Below are 22073 nucleotides of genomic sequence, written 5' to 3'. Positions count from 1 at the left end.
ACTATAGTTGCCGTAAGCCCCAGACCATTCCTTTTCACGCATTGTTTGACTTGTTTCTGGAAGTCATAGAAAGTCTTCGTATTGTTTGTTTCATGCAATCCACAGTTTCAACATTGTGCTTAATCAAAACCAAAGTTGACACTTGTTTCAACTGTTCGCTCTGCCGTTCTGGAAGAAACTCCAGCAATGAATTTAACAGCCTTTTTATGCTATAGCGCTGATCTGAAACAGAATCAGGTGTTGATGTGAAATCGATGTTCTTTCTGTTTGTGTTTTTGCAGGGATAGGAGCTGATGAATCCTGGCAAGGTGACCAGGGCCTGCTTTGACATTCTTCATGAGGGCAGACTTTTAAAAATATACTTATTGCAAACCACTAATTTGCCAATTTCTTCTCCAAAACAGGGTTTTGGAGAAGAATTATCCTTTTGATCTTTGAAACCTTTGAAATAATGAACCTTCTTTTGGCTTTGCACATGTTATTGAAACATTAGCTCTGCAAACATCTAAGTTGTGGTTGGTGAAGGCTGGTTGACATTAGCCTGCATATTGAAAAGAGACTTTGACAGCCACCTGTCTGAATTGGACTCTGACAGAGGACTTGAGAAGACGGAGTCTAACATTGGCTCCAATTGGGATGGCAGCTGCCGCTTCGTGGAGGTGCCAAGAACCGCAGAACTTTGGGAGAGCAGACAGTGCCTCCATCCACTGGGCAATGGAGTCCATTATTTCAACAAATCAACACAACTGAAGACTCAACTTATTAACTGGAAACTGACTGAGTTGATTGAAAGACTAATTCGGCAAACTTCAAACTAAACTGTAATGAAACTGGAACAAAATGTTGCCTTTTGGCTGCTTATTTATTTACAAAATCTACCCTACTTTGTTGTAAAAACACTAGATCAAGTAATACTGAAGTGCCAGATCAACCATTCAAGTAAACCTGAAAATGATGTCGCCTGAAAATGTTTCCACGAGGCCACAGATGTAATTGCTGGCAGCCCTTCATGCACGTAATGAGCCTGGTCACGTACAAGACAGCCTGATCTATCAATCAAACTGAAAAACGTGTCCATGTAAGTTGCCATTGGATCGCGGAAGCCGGACTCTGTTAGCTGCCCCAACTCTGCAATGCATATTTCCAGCTGCTCACTGTCAATATAAACATCTGTAGACAATTCTATGATTTCTTGTTTCAATGGAGGAAGGATTTCCAAGAACTTTTTAGGGTCTTGGAAATCATATGATTGGATCTGCTCATCTAAACATTGAATCTCCTTTTCAATTCTTTCAACAACTAACTCACAAAATCTAGTTTTGAACCAAGGGAACTTTGGAGATTTCAACCAATGAAGCAAGGCACTGAAAACATCTTCATCAAATTCAGTATCTGCTAACTCATTTCTTATTTCTTCTACAGCTTCACACAGGGCAGGGTTTGCCACATACCCCACCATTGCGTAAATGGATCAGCGAGCACTGGACTGTCTGGATCGAATTGGAGTCGCCAGGTGAATGGTTCAGCCTGCATATGTGTCTGACTGCTGTCCACCATCAGCATCAGATCTGCAATTTGATTTCATGTACTGGGACAAGACAATCAACAAGTCGAATGTTCTCCCCAGTATGGTCGCCAATATGTTAGCGCTTGAATTTGGCCTCAGGCTGAAGAAAGCAAAATCCAAGGCAACATCAAATGACTTAGCCTCGTAGCTAGCCCTACGAGGACAGGAGAGGGCTCTCTCCAGTCTATCTCAGCAAAATTTTTTCTAAAAGGGGCTGAGATGACTTTAAAAGAAACTGATTTTAGGGTAGTAAATTGATAAAAAGGGGTTTTTAATAAAATGATGAGGTTTTTCTGGGCTGCATGGGGCAAAGAAACAACTTGAACAGAGAAATGTAATCAAAAACACAGATTATCTCCTGAGGCAAGGTAGGCAAGAAATTTTAACATCAAATTGAGATTAAATGGAATGGCAAGACTGCTGAGGAGCTGACAAGGGCATAGAAGATGAATCCTTGTCAAACAGAAGAAAACATTAAACATGAACAAACTTAAAGGCAGAGCATATAAATTATGAATTCTACCTTAACACTTCATTTGTTCAAATGGAAACGATCATGAAATGACATGAACACATAACAGGCTACATATGAAACAAAAGAGGACACAAATGTTAAATCTCATACCACAGGAATCTCAGGGGTCAGAGCTGCATTTTTTAATTAAAATCTCTGTCAAACAGTTGTACAATGAAACTCTCTATTCTCCACCAGCGCTCAGAACTCTCTCCCTTTCTAACTTTTACAAATGATTTTTTAATACATTAAATAAACGCTGCTAGGGGAAAAACAAATCGACCCCAAAACAGGGATTTGTTTTATCATTATTAATAAATAAAACTAAAAAAGAAACAATCAGCGCTTCTGAAGATAGAATAGCGCTCCTTCTACTCGAAACTGTTGATAACTGATGAAGAGGTGGCTTTTACAGGTGTCAATCCCATTACTAAAAATAAACATAGGCAACCGAATCTTGTTCAAGTTGAATGTAATGAAGCAGTGTAGAATTCTTATCTTTCAACAGGATAATAATGATTTGTGCGAGAATCTAGTCTGACAATTCTCTCTTCCACGTGCTGAGATGGAAAAAGTGGCTTGCTTGGAGCTACAGGGTCCTTAAAAAAAAAAAACTTTTCAATATCCTGAACCAGGAACTCAGCTTCCTTTGATGTCATATTACCTGAAACATAGCATTCAAAGAATGTCCATGAAGTTATCCGTGGGATAAATTTCAGAAGGTTATCTATTTCAATATGGGGAAGAACCTCAAGGAATTCATTCCTTTGCCACATGCGATGATTTATCAGTAATGAACTGTAATATAAAGCCTGCTGATATGGCTGCTGAAATTTATAATTTGGGTACTCCTTCAAAACGTTTTCCTTGATCACGAAAAATCTATCCTCCTTGACTTCGAAGTGTACTATCTTTTCCAAAATCTTCTCCAATAAAATTCTCATCTTATGATTGTAACCGACAATAGTCACCTGGAACTTCATACCAGTGGGATGAATATCATAAGAAAGTCCAGCAACCCTGGCATAATAAGCATATTCATTTAAGTAATCCATCAATAACATTGTAAAAATCTGTGTTAGAACTTCTGCTTCTGGTGAACAATTTGATGCAGGACAGTTGAAATCCAGCTTGACGTAAGCCTTCGGTGTAAAGAACATTGTATCTGGCTTATACCATAACCTTGAAAATTCAGATTTCCACAGCAACACAGGATGTTCGACCCTTTCCTCCATTTGTTTGAGCATTAAGTCTGTAGGTATAAACATATTTGGCAAGGGTAATCCTAATCTTGCATCTGGTTGTGAAACTTCCCATTGCTTCACTAAATCATCCTTTATTTTCTCAACTGAGAACGCAGTTCCATACCATGGTTCAATTTCATTTGTCTGTCTCTGAAGATGGCTTTTGACATTCAGAAGGTTCATCATCTGCAGACTGGGGAGGCCCATCAGGTAGTAAGAGAAATACTCGTTGATCTTAGAGTCTCCAGAACATCTGCAGGACAGTGGCGAGATACATTTGGGCAAAGAAGATGCAAAAGTGGACACCGCCCATACTTGGCTAATGCCAATTCTTTCAAATCTTTTTCTAGCTCACGAAATATAAACTTAGAAACAAGACTGGTGTCCTCAACAAAACTGAGAATGCCCATGAAGAAAAGATATAATTTCTTGCAATTGTTCCTTGTTTGCATGATCTAACATTTTTGTCACAAGATGTACAGCATAATTATTTCGTGCCAATTTTAAAAAATGTGGACGCAGCTCCTGATAAACACTGTCCCTCTCTGCTGAATGACAATACTTGATGCACGTCGGTAAGACGCGTGAAGAAATGTGGGAACCCATAATATCTGGAATTTTTCCTTTCATTTTGTTCATTGTCTCTAATAACTGCATCATGGTCATCTTTTTCTCGACCAAACTCATTTTTCAGTAAATCTCCTGAGTTTCCTTCAACTGCACATGTCTCATATTGACGTGGATGAAATGGTGGTTTGGATGGTAAAACCAAGCTTAGGTACTCTTTACAAAGAGTTTGATTGTAGCATTTGTCCATGCCCAATGTTGCAATTCGCTTTGCTACATAATCCATCCAACCCTCAGGCGGAGCGTCCAGGTACTCTCTTGTCAAGACTGTGGTCATGTTGCGATACTGTTCCTGGAGCAATATGGTCTCACGAACATCAAATGGGTACTTCAGTGGTTCATAAAATTTGAATTGTTCATTATACCAGGTGCTGTTTGTGCCTTCAGGGCATGCAAGAATAATTTTACAGTGGTCCACTATAGTTGCCGTAAGCCCCAGACCATTCCTTTTCACACATTGTTTGACTTGTTTCTGGAAGTCATAGAAAGTCTTCGTATTTTTTGTTTCATGCAATCCACAGTTTCAACATTGTGCTTAATCAAAACCAAAGTTGACACTTGTTTCAACTGTTCGCTCTGTCGTTCTGGAAGAAACTCCAGCAATGAATTTAACAGCCTTTTTATGCTATAGCGCTGATCTGAAACAGAATCAGGTGTTGATGTGAAATCGATGTTCTTTATGTTTGTGTTTTGGCGAGGATAGGAGCTGATGAATCCTGGAAAGGTGACCAGGGCCTGCTTTGACATTCTTCATGAGGGCAGACTTTTAAAAATTATACTTATTGCAAACCACTAATTTGTCAATTATCCTTTTGATCTTTGAAACCTTTGAAATAATGAACCTTCTTTTGGCTTTGCACATGTTATTGAAACATTAGCTCTGCAAACATCTAAGTTGTGGTTGGTGAAGGCTGGTTGACATTAGCCTGCATATTGAAAAGAGACTTTGACAGCCACCTGTCTGAATTGGACTCTGACAGAGGACTTGAGAAGACGGAGTCTAACACAAGGTAGAATGCTATCAATGTCATAAGAAGGGTCACTACAAGAGTGACTGTCCCGACAACCCAAGAAACAAGAAGAGAGAAAGAGATCAAGCCAACATTGTTGAAGGAGACCCACAGAAAGTCAAACCCGAAGAATCTGACATAAGGGACTTACACTACTAAGTCCTTTGCTTTTAGTCTTAGATATTCTATTTTATATTTTTGATGTTTTAGAATTTATAGGTTTTAACTTGTTTTTGGAAAAGACTTCTTCTTTTGTTTTATAAGTTTATAGGTATCCCTCAAGCTTTGGAGGAAGCCCCCAACAACTCCCAAAAATAAGTATCTCATTTCCTTTCAGTTTTTGGTTTCATGTACTCATTTAGTTTTGATTATATTAATACTAATCACCATTCTCCCTCTATTGTTTTGATTAGGAAAACCTCTGATATATCCTTAAGGAGTATGGAAGAGAGCCACCCAAGATAAGGTTTGTCAACAAACAAAGGTATGCCTTAAACTACAAAAACATTGACTTCTTTAGTAAATGTTCATTCATTTGACAATCGGTTACTAACATTGTTGTGTTTAGCTATGTTGAATCATATTGATTCTTATTCTGGGTGATTCATCAATTGGTAAATCTACACCACTCCTATTCTTAACTGATTTTATTGTGTGAAAGTTTGCTGCAATAATTGATTTATTTCTCCTACTTATTTATGATAAGTTATTTACCAATACTTCAGTAAATACCAAAATAAATTCAGTTGCAGGCTTCACAAACTAGAACTGAAAATTAAATGGCAAGAGAAACATCAACATATGAACAATCATATTGACACACTTGTTTTTGGACAATCATCCCTGGAAAAACCCAATGTAGGAAAACCGTTGCAGCAGATTTGAGGATTCTTATTATTGACAGTAAATATCTTAATACAATCTAGAATGCTCATCTAGCAATCCTTTACAGAGAAAATACTGGCGGAAAATCTAAGTGAGTTTTACCTCACTTCACCCAGCAGAATTCTGGTTGATCTGGCACAAGACTGGCTAATACTAGTTATTTCTGCAATGGCCCTGCGTCAACTTCTCAGGCTCTATGTCAGCCCCGCGTCACCTTCTCTACCATCTGCATCATCTCTCCCGGTTGTTCCGACAGTTCCCGACAGTTTCAGTTGTTCTAGCAGTTCTGGATTTTGCGTGACAAGCAGCTTTTCTGCGTAATCTCTCCCTGCTACTGTGTTGCCTCTGCGTTAGATCTCCCGGATGTTTAGGCAGTTCTCGGCAGTTCCCACCAGTTTTGGTTGTTTCGACAGTTCTGGATTCTGCGTGACAGGCAGCTTTTCTACGTCAACTCTCGCGGCTACTGCGATGCCGCTTTGCAAGCTCTCTCCGTTATGTATTTTCTGGAAAGTATTTCTCCCGAATGCTCTCTGCCCCTCAGCTACAAGATCTCCCCAATCGATTTTCCCCCTGAGAACTTCTCACCTCAGAGAATCGATTTCCTCAATCTCTCTGTCTGTATCCAAATGAACCCCAAGCCTCCATTTTATACTTTTCCTATTGAGTACTCAACGACCATGGTTAAGTCTCTAATCAACGGTTAAGATTAAAACATGACTTGATCTGCCTTCTAGATCATTCTCACCCATATTTTGATTAATACCCATTAATATTTTAATTTACCTAAGTTTAGACTTAGGAACTCCACTAAAATATTAATTACTTTAATAAAATACAATCCAAGTAGAATTTCACCAAACAGTTTCTAGGTTCTTTAGAACTCATGTGCCTTAGCATCTCCACCAATTTTCAAGGCTAGAGCACTTCCGATGCTACCAAAAAAATAACAGTCCCTCAACAAGGAAAGTGCTCTAGCAATAATGTCCACCTGCATGCTGCTCTATTTCTGAAGCACCTCCTTTCTGCACTGTTGATGCCACCAACACTGTGCTACTATTGCCACTATATTGCTGCCCATGACACTGCCACTGCCACTGTTTCATCTATACTATAGCTCCCTCTCAAACGCTGCATCATTCTATTGAAATGGATTTTCCAACATACCCATATGTTCCCGAAATTGAACAAACTTGGCTCTTCCTAGAGCCTTGGTGAGTATGTCTGCCACCTGATTTCCTGTGGGAGTGTACTCCAACTATACCACTCCAGAGTCCACGCTGAGCCGAATCTCTGATAAAGTGACACCGAATATCGATGTGTTTGGAGCAATCATGAAATACTGGATTTTTAGAGAGCTTGATACAACTCTGATTATCAAAGAAGATCCTTGTCACTTCCATCCTTCTCCTGAATAGATTTACAAGCAGTTTCCTGAGCCATATAGCTTCACATGTTGCTTTGCTAGCTTCCATATACTCAACTTCAGCAAAGCTCAGAGCTACAAACTTCTGCTTCTTACTGCACCAGGAGGTCATCCCAGATCCAATACCGAAGCAATACCCAGCAGTACTTTTCCTATCTACTGAACTTCCTGCCCAATCTGCATCAGTGAATCCACTCAATTCGATATCATTGCCCTTGGTGTAACTTAATCCAAAATTTACTGTTCCACGCACATACCTGAGAATGTGCTTTGCTACTGCCTAGTGTGCCCTTTTTGGTTCCACCATGAACTGACTAAGGGTGTTGACAGCATAACACAAGTCTGACCTGGTGTTGACCAGATACATAAGTGACCCAATGAGTTGTCTGTATAAGGTGGGGTCCACTTGTCTCTCGAAGCATCTATTTTCTTCCAATTGGTAATCATAAGCGTAGCCATAGGTCGACAATCCTGCATTCTGAATCTTTTCAGAATTTTTGATGCATATCTTCCTTGGCCAAGGAAGATCTCACCATCCTACTGCCAAACTTCTAATCCCAGAAAATAGTGCATTAGCCCCGAATCCTCCATATCAAACTCAGTTTCCATGTTCTTCTTACAATCCTCTATGAGTCTGGATGATCCTGTCAAAAATAGACCGTCCACATACAATACCAAAATCAACGGCTCACCTTCTACTAGCAGATAATAAAGATTGGGATTGGCATCGCTCTTGATGAATCCCAATTGTTGTAAGTAGCTGTCAATTCGACCATACCAAGCTCTGAGTGCTTGTTTTAGCCCGTACAAGGCTTTCTTCAACCTATACACATGAGTTCTCTTTTCATGTGTTTCATAACCTTCTGGTTGTTTGATATATACCTCTTCTTCTATCACCCCATTTAAGAACGTTGTCTTGACATCCATTTGGTGAATCTCCCATCTCATTTGTGCTGCAAGGGATATAATGGATCCGACAGAGGTATATCGAGCTACTGGTGCAAAGGTTTCCTCATAGTCTATTCTTTCATTTTGCGCATATCCTTTTGCGACAAACCTAGCCTTGTACTTATCTACGCTGCCATCTACAACATACTTAATCTTGTAGATCCATCTTGAACCTACAACTGATTTGTTCTCTGGTCTTGGTAAGATTTCCCAGACATCATTTGTCATGATAGAACTATACTCTTCTACCATGGCATCCACCCATACCTGGTGTTGTACGGCTTCTTGAAAACTAGAGGGTTCTTCGACCTGAGCTACCAATGCTTGGTACCTATCAGGTTGTCTACGTTGCCTTTTCTCGGCTCTAGGAGCTCCAACGAATTCCTTTGCGTCCCTCAGAGTCTGTCGTACTTCTCGGCTAGTTCTTCCACTAGTGGTGGGAGGTTCCATCTATTCCTCTTCCTGTACCTATTGTGACACTCTTGGCTCCTCTTCTCTTGAGGAGATGCTAGTACAAGTTACTACGCTTTAACCAGATACTTGTCTTCCTGCCATATTCCATCCCTATTGCAGGACTAGAGCATCCTCATCCTGTTCTTCAAATGGCATCTCACAAGATTTCCTGAAGGTTCTATCATCCATGAACTTCGCATCCCACCTTACTACAATCTTTTTGCTGCTCAAAATGCAGATCTAATACGCCTTTGAAGTCTCGTTGTAACCTACTAGATACCCAACTTCTGCAGTCTGCTCTAACTTGCTCCGCTTCTCTTTTGGAATATGGCAATAATCTACACTTCTGAATATCCTGAGGTGACTTACTTCCGACTTCTTTCCCATGAAAACTCCCTCTGGTGTCCTCTTTCTTTAAACCCTATGAGAAGTCCCGTTCTAAATGTGTACAGTCACACTGCATGCTTCTACCCATAAAAACTTGGGTAGATTATGATTGTATAACATCACCTTTGCTGCTCCAACAATAGTATTGTTCTTCCTTTCTGCGACTCCATTTTGTTCTAGATTATAGGGTGTTGTCCATTCTCTTTGGATCCCTTCTCTTGCACAAAAATCAATGAAGTTCTTATTCGTGTATTCTCCGCCATTCTTTGAACACAATATCTTGATCTTCCTTCCTATCAAGTTTTCCACTAGAGCCTTAAACTCTTTAAATCGATCAAAGACCTCATCCTCGGTTCTCAAAAAATAGATCCAAGTTTTCCTGGAATGGTCATCTATAAAAGTAACAAAATACTCAGCACCACTGATGGCCCTTGTTGATTTGGGGTAGCATCGGATGTGCTCTAGCCATGAAAATTAGTGGACACTCGAGAGCCTAAAGAACATGAGATCTCCAAGACCCAAAAATGGTTTGGGCAGATTCTAAAAGGTTTGGGAGATATTAAAATAGTTAATATTTTTAATGGAGTTCCTAAGTCTAAACTTAGGAAAAATAAAATATTAATGGGTATTAATATAAAACTGGGTTAGAAGGTTCCAAAAGACATGGATCAAGCCAAATCTAATCTTAGTCGTTGATTAGAGATGTAATCTCAGCCGTTGAAGGACCAACGGGAAAAGTAAAAGAGGAGGCTTGAAGATCAGTTGGAGAAGACACCAAAGTGATCAGTCATTCGATTTTCTAGAGCGGGGTTTGCTAAGAGAAATCGAATTAGTGATCAGTTTGAAGCGAGGGGCAATGCGTACTGGACAGAGAGGTAGAGATAGTGCCGAGAGACCAGTGCAGAGGCAGAGGGGCAGACGCAGAAGCCAGAGCAGGCCATGCAGAGCCCAGCAGAGACAGTGCAAAGGCTAGAGGGCATGCATCATCCACGTAGAAGGCAGCAGGAGTGACGCAGAGGGTCCCAAAGGCTACGCAGTGCCTCAGAGGGCTGACGCAAAGGGTTCTGAGGCTAACGCAGAGGCCAGGAGGGCTGACGCAGTGCTTCAGTGTTGTTGGAGAGGGTTTCGTGGGGCAGATTTTCTGAATATCTGCTTCCAAATAGAGAGGTATTACTGTCGGTTATTTTTCTCTGTCGGGTGAGCCAGTTTGGCACCCAGTTGTACTCAAGGATAGACTGCATAATAAATAAACCCTCAGAATTGTTGCACCGGTTTTCCCAAGTTGGGTTTTTCTGGGGACGAGTTGTACAAAAATAATTGTGTCACTTGTGTGTTTGTTATTTCTTTCAGTTGTTGATCTGTAGATGGTTGAGACTGTATTGTGTTTATTTCGATGTTTATATGTTTAAATAACTTATTTGTAATTAACAAGTAGGAGAAATAAACCAGAAGAATACAGATAAAAATTCTAACAGATAGACTTAAAAATTTCAACAACCCTTGTAGACATCAGACCGCAAATGTCTGAGTGTATTAACCCCAATACACTCTTAGCTCTATTGTTGCTTTTGGATATGCTGCTTTAGTGTACTTACTAGCACGCAGCCTCTACATGTATCATCATGCTTGGTAGTAAGCACTGGAACCCCCATAACAGTTTCCTTGAGCATTTGTAACGCCCCATGATGTAAATGTCCCATCGTCCTATGCCAAAGCTCATTTAATTCTTTTTCTCCCTCGACATTACTGCATATCAGTGCCATAGGAGACTCAAGTTGAAACGTGTATAATCTGTTGCTTCAAGTTCCAATCTGGGTCCTCTTTTTCCACCTTGGATGCTTGACATATACTCTATTACCAATGAAGTATACATCATATCCCTTATCTTGTAATTGAGAGACAGAAATCAAATTCATTCCCATACCTGGCACATGCAGTACATTCGTGGCCTGAAGACTATCTCCTGTTGCTGTCTGGAATATAACGGTTCCTTTTCCTACTAGGGTGCACTTCGTCTTGTTACCCATTGTGATTTGAAAGTTCATTTGTTCCTCCTGATAGCTCGAGAAATATTCTCGTTCTCCAGTCATATGAGCTGAAGCCCCACTATCAATGTACCAGTCCTCGACTGATGCAGAACTTGATAGGCAAGCAAACTCCTCTTCCAGCCTGGAAGCTAATTCGGAAATATTCTGATCCCTACTGTTCTCCATGCCCTTTTTCTTTGCTTCCATCTTGCCTAAACCTTGCTTTGAAACCATGTGAAGATTTGTTGCAATAATTGAATTATTTCTCCTACTTATTTATGATAAGTTATTTACCAATACTTCAGTAAATACCAAACTAAATTCAGTTGCAAACTTCACAAACTAAAACTAAAAATTAAATGGCAAGAGAGACATCAGCATATGAACAATCACATTGACACACTTGTTTTTGGACAATCGTCCCCAGAAAAACCCAATGTGGGAAAACCGGTGCAGCAGATCTGAGGATTCTTATTATTGGCAATAAATATCTGAATATAATCTAGGATGCTCATCTAGAAAACCTTTACAAAGAAAATACTAGCGGAAAATCTGAGTGAGTTTTACCTCACTTCACCCAGCGGAATTCTGGCTGATTCGGCACAAGACTGTCTAGCCCCGGCTATTTCTGCGGTGGCCTTGCGTCAGCTTCTTAGGCTCTGCATCAACCCTGCGTCACCTTCTCTGCCCTTTGTGTCAGCTCTCCCAGTTGTTCCAGCAGTTTCAGTTGTTCCGGCAGTTCTGAATTCTGTGTGACAGGCAGCTTTTCGGCGTCAGCTCTCCCGGCTATTGCGTTGCCTCTGTGTCAACTCTCCCGGCTGTTCCGGCAATTCCCAGCAGTTCTCAATATTTCTGGAAGTTTCGGATGTTCCAACAGTTCTAGATTCTGTGTGACATGCATCTTTTTTGTGTCAGCTCTCTTGACTACTGCACTGCCTCTCTGCAAGCTCTCTCCGCCTCTCTATTCTGTATTTTCTGGAAAGTCCTTCTCCCGGATTCTCTCTGCCCCTCAACTACAAGATCTCCCCAATCGATTTTCCTCCTGAGAACTTCTCACCTCAGAAAATCGATTTCCTCAATCTCTCTGTGTGTATCCAAATGAACCACAAGCCTCCATTTTATACTTTTCCTATTGAGTCTTCAACAGCCAAGATTAAGTCTCTAATCAACGACTAAAGATTAAAACATGACTTGATCTGCCTTCTAGATCATTTTCACCCATATTTTGATTAATACCCATTATTATTTTAATTTCCCTAAGTTTAGACTTAGGAACTCCATTAAAAATATTAATTATTTTAATAAAATACAATCCATGTGGAATTTCACCAAACAGTTTATGGGTTCTTTAGAACTCATGTGCCTTAGCCTCTCCACCAATTTTCAAAACTAGAGCACCTTAAATGCTAATGTGAATGTTTGAAACCCTAAACTACTTAGGGATATTGTGAAATGATATTTGAAGTTCTTGTTGATAATGTCATCTTTGGGATTTCGATATGATCAAGAAATATTAACTTGTTAGGGTTGAATGATGTTTGTTTGAGATCTCGAACCTTTGAAATTTTGGAATAGTAGGGTTTGCTTTGCTATGTTATGAAACCCTAGATCTTTAGGGTTTGATTGGGCCTATAAGCAAAACCTACTCATATATATATATGTGTGTGTGTGTGTGTGTGTCCATTGGTTGAAACCCTAGCTTGGTTTAGGTTAGTATATGTCTAATGTATTAATGATGTTTAACATATGATATGCTTATGCATGATAATGAATTTTTAGATATGTGTGTTGACCTAGTTATTGATGGTCATAAGTCTTAGGATTTAATATAAGTCCTTGTCTGAGATTCTAAGATGATGATATTTATCTAGGGTTCTGCAGCCAAACCCTAGTAGTAGTTAAATTCTCTAGAATGTATGATATAACAATCTGAGATCTATTTAACGATTGTTGAGATTGTGAAAATGGAATTCTAGGGTTTTGGAGTTAAACCTTAGTTGAAGTAAAAATCTCTGATGTATGATGACAATGTGATAATTTGAGATTTGTGTAAGATTGTTGAAATCTGAGTTTTAGTTGTAATTAATGTTTGATTTAAAATCTAGGGTTTTCAACTAACCATAGAGGAAGCTAATCATGTTAATAACAAAGTTGTGATTGGTTTTGATTGATTCTTTTGTATGAATCCCTAGTGGAAAGTCTGACATATGAATTCTGAAAGTTGTTAGATACCTTGTAGATCAATATTTGTTTGAATTGTTTCTAGGGTTTGCTATATGTTGTAGTAGGGTATGTCACACCTTTGAAAGAAACATTGAAACCCTATATGGAATGAAATTTGTTATGAAGTACTCTAGGGTTTATGACAAAGTCCCTAGTAAAGATGTTGAAGAGTATGTGTCTCTTGTTTATAATTATGTTTGGGTATCTGATATATATAAATTTGAAATGCTTCTATGATTCTGATATCTAACTTCATGCTTCTATAGATTTGGTTGTACTTTCTATCTAAGTTGTGCAGGTACACAATCTTCAATATGGTGAAGATGCTCGTTGATGTGAAAAGCATGATGAGGATGACGATAACTCTGATGAAATGGTTGGAAGCCAAGAAAGGTTCTCCAATGACGAAGAGAAGAAGTTGATCTCCCTAAGGAAGCCTAAATAGAAGAGATCTCCCTACAGTTAAGTGGGAGTCTGGATAAAGAGATGCTCCTTGGTTGAGAGGGAAGGCATAGCTTGGTTTTGATTGAAGAATGAATTTCGAAGGATATGTTGTTGAATGAGAAGTAGAAAAGAAACGTGTATGATTGAGGAATCTTTTGTCTGAGATTCGGTTGATAGCCCTACTATGAAAAGTTGAGAAGCAACATCAAGTTGTCTGGAAGACCTCGGAGGTTTGTATTTGATTATGTACATATGAAAGTATATTATTGATTGGGGTTGTGTTTGTACAGGTGAATCTCTGGAAGGTTTTGATAGCATGCTAGTTACCAATCAGTTTGATTAGGAGAGATTGTTGAGGCTTTGTGAGTGAAGCATTGCTTGGGAGGACATCTGGCCGACACTTTGTGTTGATGTCTAGGTCCCGAAGTTGGAAAAGGTGTTGTTGATTATAGAGCTCTATTTTTGGATACACACCTGGATCTTTGGGTTGGAGGTTAGCAAGTAAGCCTAATGGTACCTAGAGAGGCTAAAAACTTGAGTACATCTTATTCCCACATGGATAGATTGCCCTAGTCAGGAATCTAGTTTGTGGCATTGTGGTGCCTAAATTGTTGAGAGACCAATGGATAGATTGCCCTGGTCAGGAATCTAGTCCATGGCATTGCGGTGCCTAAAGTTCTTCATGGTTCATATAGTTGAGATCTTCATTGTACTTGTATATGATGAATACCTCCCTAGTTAAGAGGGAGTGTTGGAAAATGTAACTAGGTTCAATCTTCATTTAATGTATTTGAGTAATCTTGTAATGTACTTGTCAAAAGAATAAAGAAAATAATTTTTGTTATTATTATTGTGACTTATGAAAGTGGGTTTCATAATTGGGTCACCATGTTTTAGGTCAAAGTCCCCATTGAGGACTTCTAGGATTAATTCAGAGTCAATAGAGTCATTGTACTTTTAAAGAGACCCTTCTTGGAATTTTGAATCATGTAAAAAGATTAAGTATTGAGTCAAATGTAATTTATGTATCCTCCACATCAAGTCGGCCTAGAAGAGATCAAGTTGGCCTAAGGACATCAATTTGACCTCCCTTGAAGCCTATAAATAGAAGCAAGTCGAATTCATTTGGAGCACACTCTCTCACAAGAAAGTTCGATATCTCTTGAAGCCGGAAGAAGTGCGAAGTAGAAGAAGAAGGGGAAGGAAGTGCGAGTTGGGTGGAGTCTAAGGAGAAGAAGAAAAATGAAATTTTGGTGCCTCTCTCTTTGTTTCGTGCCCTAGTTTGGGAGATCGAAGTCTTCCAAGTTTTGTTGATGATGGAAGCTGCTACATAGTCGAAGTTGTTGGAAGCAGATCGCGATCGCGATTTTTTCAAAAATCGCGCTTTTTTCACCAGACCGCATAAAAGCGCTCGCCGGTTTTTTTTGGTGTGGATCGGAAGGTTTGGTCTTTGTCTAGGGCGAGAGAAAGTCTCAAGAGAATACTATTGAAAGTGAAGAGAATTTTGACTGGGTTTTCCCCTCGATGGTGGGGTTTTGCCCTGGCATAGTGTCTATATCTGGTATCCATTGTTTTATGTGTTTTCGCTTTGGTAATTGCTTGATGAACTAAAGAAAGAAGATATAAAGAAAAAAGAAAACCTAATAAGAAGTCAAGAACATCACAAGTAATTATCAAGAATAAGAAAATATTTTTGCCTTTCCGATTTTCTAACATTAGTAGGCCAATGGCCCCATAGCTTGTAGCATTGTTTTTGAACTTTATATGCCATTTAGATCCTCATTGATTATGTATTTTGTCACTGATATGTATTGCACTTAGTGCCATTTTGATATATTCACCTTTACATGGTATATAGATGAGCAAATTTTACATAATTTGTCCCTATTGGTATGGAATCATGGTTTTAAATCTCAAAAAATGTTAATTTTTCTTAAGTTCTATGTTGTTATAATTGCTTAAACAATGTAACATTCAATTTCATTCACCCCAAAACAATTAACCAATTATAGATAGAAAAGTAACTAGTAATGCACAATAGAAGATAGCCAAGCACAATGAGACACAAAGATTTTTGGTCAAAGACCAGGGAAAAACCCCACAAGGGGGAAAACCAAAATCAATTCTTCTTCTTCTTAGATATTCAATCAATGTTCAACTAAGATACATAATCCAATTTGTACATCCATGAACAGTCAAAGTCAACCTTTGACTTTCCCAAGTTAACCAAGTCAAATCCAGTCAAAGCTTGCAATCAACGAGCAAGAACAGGAGTGAATATCATGGTCACAGATGGTCAATGTATCCCTGCAATTTTTGTCCTCTTCCAACAATCAAGATCTCGGTCAAACAGTCCCTGAAATTTTCTGTCAAAGGAGAGATAGTTGACCTACGATCAACCTCATTCAACATGCCTAGAACAGAGATGAAAAGTGTGGTCAAACAAAGTCAAAGTCTCTTGCAATGTTTGACCTTCAACCACAGTGAAAATCTCAATCAACAAAAGCAGATTAAGCCTAGGTCAACAAAAGTCAAACAAATAAAGATATGTTGCTTAATGCAAAGAAGAAAAGTTCCTTTGACACCTTCAAATGTGTGGATGTACCCAGTAATTTTCAGATCAAATTGATGTGTGATGAGATGTGCCAAATGAGCTCCAACGAAGTTGTATTTATATGTGTTTGGAGAGGTGGCTTTTCACACATGTGGAGCCGACTTATCCTTCATGACGCTGACTTGGTCAAACTTGTAACTATGAATTTTCTCCATTATTTTTACTAATGAAATTTTGACAGAAGCTGCCAATTTCAACAGTCCCTCTCTCAGCTAGGGAGGAATTTCCAGCTACATCATAAGTCTCATTTCAAATGTACATGTCTCAACATAAGGGAAGTCAATAGTTGCACCATCATCTCATCTCATCTCATCTCAACTCAACAATGATGACTCAATCCATAGAAGAAGAAGAATGATCCATACTGACAATAGGGGAGATCGATTTACCACAACCAAGTCCATGGCAATGATAAATGAGCTTGGTAAAGATCACATACCTTATGTCCATTGACATCAAGTGGTAGAACACCTGCATCCAACACTTAGGGGAGATCAATTTACCACAACCAAGTCCATGGCATTCGCATCCGACCTTGGTAAAAATCACACACTTCTAAATCTCCTCACCCATTGGCCAGATGGGTGGCAATCCCAATAAGCTTAACCATCTCAACATGGCCCTTGGTCAATAATAGCACGAAGGTGACTTATGGGTAGGATGCATATTGGGGCATGTAATCAGTCAAGATCGTGGCTCCAAGGAGTACCCCCACACACAAGAGCCTCACTGCTCATCCCCCCCACCAAGTCCATGGCTAGTAGAAAGACTGGGGAAAGAGCATATGATCAATGTTCTCAATCAACAGTGTCCCTTCCCAAGGAGTGATACATTCTCCTGCACTCCAAGTTGCTCTCTGAAGAATAAGAACGTCGTTTTCGGGAAAGGCTTGCTGAGATGTCTGCAACCTATTCATCTGTCGATATGTGTTGGAGCCTCACTGCTCCTCTTTGTACCATATCTCTAATGTAGTGGTACCTGATCTCGATGTGCTTCGACCTGTCATGAAACATTAGATTCTCTAAAAGTTTGATCCCACTTTGATTGTCACAATATATGTAATATTCCTAGGCGGAAATTAACAGTAAATAACATAACAATGAACTAGGAACCAATGAAGCACGACCCTTACGAAACCCGTGGGTAAGAACGAGTCACATGCCGGGACGGGTCAATCGCATAGAACCCGTGGTCTAGACCCTTACCCTGCGGGTTTTGTACAAGACCCAGCTACCCGCATCAAACCCGCGGGTAGCCCATTAAACTCTCATCAAACCCCTATAAGACCCTCTGGGCATCAAAACCCACAATCTATCCAAAAATTCGAAATATTTTTTTTCTTTTTTCTTTTTTCTTTTTTCTTTTTTCTTTTTTGGAAATGAGGTGGAGGAAAAGGGAAATTGGAGGGAAAAAAAAGCTTTATAAGCACCTCTCTCCCTTCCATTTCTCATTCACTTATCATTTGAGTGTTTGGCTAATTTGTGTGAGTGCTAAAACTTGAGAGTGAAGCTAAAGAAGCGTGGAGGAGTTGTTGGAGGAGGCTAAAGGAGGCTTCGTTAGATCAAACTAAGCTTCAGTTAGGCTTCATGAACCTAGTTAGAATGTTTTCCATGTTATTTATTTTTGTTTTTTCTTTGTTTTTAATTTTTTTTAAAGTTTGCAATTCTTTTTGTTTGGGAATGCTTGTGGTTGAGTTTCTCAGCCACACAGGGCCTGTGTACTAGATTTATAGACTTGAATCAGAGGCGCGGATTGACCTTAGCAAAGTCTCAGACTCAATACTTCCTAAGAGTCCCGCCACTTTAGGTTCACATATGCATCAAAGTGCACATGTGCAGGCTTGTCGAACTCGACCTAAGACAGAATGACACAGAGCTTTTAGAAAGAGAGAGCTCCAAAACCCTGACTCAAATGCCTAAATGGCAATACATTTTCTTTATTTATAGGATTTCAAGAGAGCATCCAGTCTCTTCTCGAAATCTAACCTATCTACATAAAGTGTACAAACTATAGATCTCAAATCTAAACTTTTCCGTAGATTCTCTGAAATGTGGGTCAAGTCCCACCAAAAGTTGGAGAAGTGCTCCGAGTTTCAGATATTCGTCCGGAAAGTTAACCTAAGATTTTACTTTGGAGGACAGACCCCTCCACTTAGTCATTTAAACTGTCCTAAAAATATCTTCTAAGATTTACACAGTGGAGATTTTATCGGAATCCCACAATACCGGTCACACTCACTGTCAGGTGACTAGACATGAAATACAACCCACCATGCTTCCTTACAAAGATTCTGTCAGTCGCTTGGATATCCATAATTATCACTGTCACTTGAGTAATATAGATGTTGCAGGCTAGGTGACAAATGAGCTTCTGCATGAGGTGGCATGATATTATAGCACGGAAAGAAAGGAGATCCATACATACTAGGTACCCTCTCATCTATAGGATTACAAATCGATCCAAAGAATTGAGATATTTCCTTGTAGACGGGTTTCTCTGGTGGCTGAGTAGTATGTACTTTAAGTGTGTTGAACAAATGCTCTATCTGGAAGCAAAACCATGCCTCAGACTGTGCTGTTGTTCTAATATCTTCTCGAAGATAATCAATAAATTCATGTCTTCTGATGGTCCAGAATATTCCTTCTCTTGGGCACCAATCATGTAGCAGTATTTTGAACCAGGGCAGTGATTATAGGGGTTACACATAGAACTACATTCGAACATTAGCCAAACTCTCTTGGCATATTTGGTGTACAACAAGATATTACAATAGTCTACATAGCTTAGCCATGGCTCATACAGACAAATATATCTTTGTCCTGCAAAAGGTGCAAATCTAATGGCCCCTTGAAACATTATGGGCGACTCTATAAAATACATAATATTACTTACATTACTATGGCTACTATTAACCCATTTTTCAAGGATGTATTCATACGCAGGACTCTCCTTGACCCTATCTACAAGACATTGAAAACAAAATGACATATGACAATATTTACATATTAGAACCCATTGAAAACCCTCTGGAGCAAAGGGAGGTGTTGATGAAGTTGAAGCTGATGAACAACTGAACATCTTGATTTCTTTCGGAGCTACTTCTCTTGTAAAAAAAATCTGCTAAACAATTATCTTGCCCTTTTTATACTCGATCTCAAAGTCAAATCCATCCAACCATAAGCTCCATCTTAGTATCCTATTATTTCCTTGTTCTAACAATCTTTTGTTTCTAATCATCCCAGCCATATGTTTGAGATCTGTTCTTATAATGAATCTTACTGGCTTCGCGAACAACCTAAATCTCTTGACTCCATTTTTTACGGCAAGGATTTCTTTATGAGAAGATGGATACCTGAGTTCAGTGCCACTGAAACATCCTGATGCATATGAGCAAACTTCTTCCATTTTTTCATGCTTTTGCATCAAAACTCCCGCCCATACTTCATTGGATGCATCTATTTCTAAAATATAGGGCAATTCATGTCTTGGAAGAACCAGACTTGGCAGATTTTGGACCTTTTGTTTAATAATTTGAACTGCAATCGTCATAGATGGGGTCCATTCTATTCCTCTGAGCCTCTTCTATAGGACCTTGACATCTTTGGCTTGATTTTCATAAAACTGCCTAATGTAATTGAGGCTTCCCAAGAACCTCTGCAATTGTCTGCGATCATAAATGGCATCTGGAAATTCTATTAAAGCTTTCAACACATGTTCTTGTAATTCAACTTTGCCTTGGAATAGGATTAGTCCTAGATATTCAATTCTAGTTTTTGCAAACTCAAGCTTAGGCTTGCTGAGGACTAACCCATGCTTAAACTATCTCCAAGTGCTTTCTATGTTCTTTTAAGTCAAAAGAACAGATTAATAAGTCATCAATATAAACAATAACAAATTTCAAGTCCCCAAAAATATCTTCCATTCTTTTCTGGAATTCAGAGGGTGCATTCTTCAATCCAAAGGGCATTACTCGCCATTGGAACTGCTCGTGTGGTACCACAAAACCAGTCTTGTATCTATCAGATGGTTTGATCCCTATCTGCCAGAATCCACTCTTAAGGTCAAATTTGCTAAACACATTATTATTACTGATTCTGAAATAAAGCTTCTTTAGATGGCAGAGGATACCTGATAGGAAACAAAGCATCGTTTAATTCTCTATAGTTAATCACCATCCGAGGTTTACCTCTCTTTTGCTCTGAATGCTTGTTGACATAGAATGTTGGGCAAGCCCAAGGGCTTTTGCTTGGTTCGATCAACTTTCTTTCTAATAGTTCAACAATCTCCTTTTTACAAAGTTCGAGCTCTGGTGGGGACATCTAGTTTGCTGATGATTTCTGAGGTGTTCCAGAATAATTTTCTTTGTAGGGAAGATCCACAAAGTATTGCTCTCTTTGCCAAAATGCATTGGGTGCATTTGTTGTACATTCTGCTTCAATTTTCTCTGATGTCTTCTGGCCCTTGGATCTCAGCATTTCTGAATACTTTATTGATCTTTGCTAGCTTGTCAAGAGAACACTCAACTATATTTGGGATAGGGTCTACAATTTTATTTACATAACTCGACTTGCTTTGGATTTTTACAATTCTTCCTTGGATGTTGAGGAAAATATGGCTTGCTTCTACAACAAGAGGAAGATGTCTCCTTACAAAATCTTGTCCCAACAAAATATCACTACCTGTATCAAAACTGTACAAATTTACAGAAGTAGGAATTCCATTAAGAATAATCGGGAAATCAGGAGCCATAGCTCTGATAGTCATTAATGTCTTATTTACAGCTCTGAACTGCAAGTTTGTGGGTTGCCAATAATATTCAGGAATGGCACTATGTTTTGCACAGGAATTCATAGCTCCTGTGTCTAGTTGTGCATCCAAAGAATATTGTTTATAACCACTTACTTTGACATCTACTCTAATAACAATCCTATCTTCAAATCCCTTCATCTGGAGAATAGATGTACCTGGTTCTGGCTAGTGGTCTTCTGGTATGCATTGTAATGCTTGTTACTCCCGGTTATGATCTTCTTCTTCTTTGAGCATATCTTCAAATTCTTCTATCATCATTGAATCTTTCAGTTCTGCAAGTTGTTTCTGTTTTTTGGCCAATTCCTTTTGGTCAACTCTCATACTGGTTAGAATTTCTTTAACCAAACCTCTTTTTTCTTCAATGGTGGTTTCTAGATGCAATATTTCTCCTTGCAGTTTACTAACCTGGTCTGATTCTTCTTCTTCGTCTGAGAGATTCTCAATGATGGGAGTAGCTTTCTTAAACCCATAGGATTTCCTCTGATGAAGAAAGCTTACTTCTTCTCTGCTTACAATAGACCTGCGGGGAAACTGCTTCTTTGGTGGAATGTTGGATGAGGGTGTAAAGGAAATCTGTGCAGATGTGGTAGGTGTGTCACTTGGATAGTAGGCACCAAGATTCACCACGCTTGGCTGCGTGATTTTGGCAAGTTGGTGCTGGAGGGTTGAGAGATGTTCCGTGAGTCGGTGTCGGATGGCGAAATCTCCTGGTGTGAGAGAAGAAATACAAGATTGTATAGATGCAATTTCAAAGTAGAGGTCTGCGGGATTTTCTAAATGAAACATCTTGACATTAGAAATGAAGTCAAGATCTGAGGTGGATTCAGAGCAGAATGAGTCTTCAGGATGTGGAGATGGAGGGTTGGACTCATCTGAATCTGTGACTGAAAAATATTCT

General features: G+C 39.2%; 1 protein-coding gene across 3 annotated transcripts in view; it reads right to left on the bottom strand.

Annotated features, from left to right (window-relative positions):
* LOC149253499 (protein FIP1-like) overlaps positions 1 to 22073 on the bottom strand; it is a 482913-nt gene that overhangs the window by 420487 nt on the left and 40353 nt on the right. The gene's annotated exons all lie outside the window — the stretch shown is intronic.

This window comes from Pinus tabuliformis, chromosome 7 (assembly GCF_031772625.1).
Source record: "Pinus tabuliformis cultivar Carrire ecotype Pingquan chromosome 7, CPIR1, whole genome shotgun sequence".
NCBI classification, from domain to species: Eukaryota; Viridiplantae; Streptophyta; class Pinopsida; order Pinales; family Pinaceae; genus Pinus; species Pinus tabuliformis.
Note: the sequence above shows the minus strand (reverse complement) of the source record. Positions and strands in the feature narration are given on the sequence as shown.